Source organism: Aphelocoma coerulescens, unplaced genomic scaffold (assembly GCF_041296385.1).
Source record: "Aphelocoma coerulescens isolate FSJ_1873_10779 unplaced genomic scaffold, UR_Acoe_1.0 HiC_scaffold_344, whole genome shotgun sequence".
Taxonomy (NCBI): Eukaryota; Metazoa; Chordata; class Aves; order Passeriformes; family Corvidae; genus Aphelocoma; species Aphelocoma coerulescens.
Window position 1 is genome coordinate 60,001 of NW_027183687.1, and position 3,332 is coordinate 63,332.

Consider the following 3,332-nt stretch of genomic DNA (forward strand, 5'->3'; position numbering starts at 1 on the left):
CCGCCACCTCGGCCAACTGGGCCCATCCTCGGAGCTCTCAGGGAAGGGCCGGGAAAAGCCCCGTCGGGGCTCCGCGAAACAGAGCGCGCCCCGGCCGCGTCCACCCCACCGGCTGCCAGCCACCGCACCAGACTGACAGCCGAAAACCGAGCCCGCCGAGCGGGCACCGGCTTAAGGCCGGGCAGAAAAGGAACGAGGCGCCGCCGCCTCGGCCACCACCGGACTTTCCCCTGCGGCCCCCCTGCACGGAGTCGGCAGCCGCCAGGGTCGGAGGGAGGATACACTCACGGGTCTCTCGCCACCCCACCTAGGCCGACAAGCGGCTCACACAGTCTCTCTCTTTTTCGGCCTTTCCCATCAACTGGGGCTGTGAAACCAGGATAAAAGCCACGCGACTCATATCCCGCTTATTCGACACTCTTCGTTCTGGCAACCGCGCGCGCGGCCGCCGCTCTCGACCTTCGACACAGGCACCGCCAGCCTGCGGGGACACGGCCCATCACCCGCTCCCATAATACGGACAGACGAGTCCAAGGCCCCGGACGCCTCCAAGAGAACCAATCGTACTTGACCGGGGCGGTGCGCTGGCGCACGCCGCCTCCTACCATGACGCAACTGGAGGCAGCCAGAAACAGCGACCCCTTGGTGAACTTCCAGGACGGGTGGGGCAACAGGTCTACCCGGCCCCTGCCGAAATTTGCCTAAGTCCCGCCGGAGCTGGGTAGACCTGTTCGCCCCGCGACCGGGCACCACCGCGGCGCCACGCCGACGGTTTCGGGGCGCGGCCGGCGGCCGCGGCCGGGCCCGGATCCGGGTAGACCTGTCCGCCCGGAGCCTTCCCCGGGCCGGGTAGACCTGTTCACGCCGAGACCGGGCGCCGCCAGGGGAGCCACGCGGGCAGTTTCGTGGCACGGCCGGCGGCCGCGGCCGAGCCCGGATCCGGGTAGACCTGTTCGCCCTCTGGCCGGACGCTGCCGGGACAGTACGCTGACGGCTCCGGCAACCGCTGGTGGCCGCAGCCGACCCCGGAGACAAGGCATCCTCCTGCCATCCCTGAGCCGGGGGAACCCCACAGCCCCGGAACGCCCCGGAACCGTATGGCTCTAGCAGCCCTGTCCCGCCTGAGAACCCGGTTTCAAGACCAATACGTATTTTCGACAAAACTCAACCTTTAATTTTTGAACGAGTACATCTTTCTTCTGCTAGGAACAAGGAAGTTTCCTGGGGAAAAAAAAAATTCTTTGCGAATTTTACTCCGTTTTCTTGGGCGCCCACACCACAGCCGGCCACGCTCGGGAGGATCGTGTGCCCTTAGCTCGGCCAGCCCACACACATTGACGCACCAAAACGGACGCCCCTCCCCACCCCACCCCGGGCACCACGCCCAGCCCCACCAGAGCAGAGCACCTCTAGGGAGACAGCGGGGAGGGGAAGCAGGTGCATAGGAACAGGGAACGAAGCCGATGGCCGCCGGCGCGACTGGCCCCGCCCACCAGGAGGGGCCGGGGCCGAGGCCGGGGGGACCGGGCGGCCGCCTTCGGGCCGGTTCTTTCGGGGTCCGCCGAGGTCCCCGTCTCCCGCCGCCGCTTCGGGGGGCCGCGGGGGCGCCGCGCCCAGGTGCCCGAGGCCGGCAGGCAGCGGGCGAGCCCCGGCGGGACGAGCCCCGCCCGCCGGCGAGGGCCGGGCGGCGGCCGGGGCCGGGCCCGGATCCGGGTAGACCTGTCCGCCCGGAGCCGTCCCCGGGCCGGGTAGACCTGTTCACGCCGAGACCGGGCGCCGCCAGGGGAGCCACGCGGGCGGTTTCGTGGCACGGCCGGCGGCCGCGGCCGAGCCCGGATCCGGGTAGACCTGTTCGCCCTCTGGCCGGACGCTGCCGGGACAGTACGCTGACGGCTCCGGCAACCGCTGGTGGCCGCAGCCGACCCCGGAGACAAGGCATCCTCCTGCCATCCCTGAGCCGGGGGAACCCCACAGCCCCGGAACGCCCCGGAACCGTATGGCTCTAGCAGCCCTGTCCCGCCTGAGAACCCGGTTTCAAGACCAATACGTATTTTCGACAAAACTCAACCTTTAATTTTTGAACGAGTACATCTTTCTTCTGCTAGGAACAAGGAAGTTTCCTGGGGAAAAAAAAAATTCTTTGCGAATTTTACTCCGTTTTCTTGGGCGCCCACACCACAGCCGGCCACGCTCGGGAGGATCGTGTGCCCTTAGCTCGGCCAGCCCACACACATTGACGCACCAAAACGGACGCCCCTCCCCACCCCACCCCGGGCACCACGCCCAGCCCCACCAGAGCAGAGCACCTCTAGGGAGACAGCGGGGAGGGGAAGCAGGTGCATAGGAACAGGGAACGAAGCCGATGGCCGCCGGCGCGACTGGCCCCGCCCACCAGGAGGGGCCGGGGCCGAGGCCGGGGGGACCGGGCGGCCGCCTTCGGGCCGGTTCTTTCGGGGTCCGCCGAGGTCCCCGTCTCCCGCCGCCGCTTCGGGGGGCCGCAGGGGCGCCGCGCCCAGGTGCCCGAGGCCGGCAGGCAGCGGGCGAGCCCCGGCGGGACGAGCCCCGCCCGCCGGCGAGGGCCGGGCGGCGGCCGCGGCCGGGCCCGGATCCGGGTAGACCTGTCCGCCCGGAGCCGTCCCCGGGCCGGGTAGACCTGTTCACGCCGAGACCGGGCGCCGCCAGGGGAGCCACGCGGGCGGTTTCGTGGCACGGCCGGCGGCCGCGGCCGAGCCCGGATCCGGGTAGACCTGTTCGCCCTCTGGCCGGACGCTGCCGGGACAGTACGCTGACGGCTCCGGCAACCGCTGGTGGCCGCAGCCGACCCCGGAGACAAGGCATCCTCCTGCCATCCCTGAGCCGGGGGAACCCCACAGCCCCGGAACGCCCCGGAACCGTATGGCTCTAGCAGCCCTGTCCCGCCTGAGAACCCGGTTTCAAGACCAATACGTATTTTCGACAAAACTCAACCTTTAATTTTTGAACGAGTACATCTTTCTTCTGCTAGGAACAAGGAAGTTTCCTGGGGAAAAAAAAAATTCTTTGCGAATTTTACTCCGTTTTCTTGGGCGCCCACACCACAGCCGGCCACGCTCGGGAGGATCGTGTGCCCTTAGCTCGGCCAGCCCACACACATTGACGCACCAAAACGGACGCCCCTCCCCACCCCACCCCGGGCACCACGCCCAGCCCCACCAGAGCAGAGCACCTCTAGGGAGACAGCGGGGAGGGGAAGCAGGTGCATAGGAACAGGGAACGAAGCCGATGGCCGCCGGCGCGACTGGCCCCGCCCACCAGGAGGGGCCGGGGCCGAGGCCGGGGGGACCGGGCGGCCG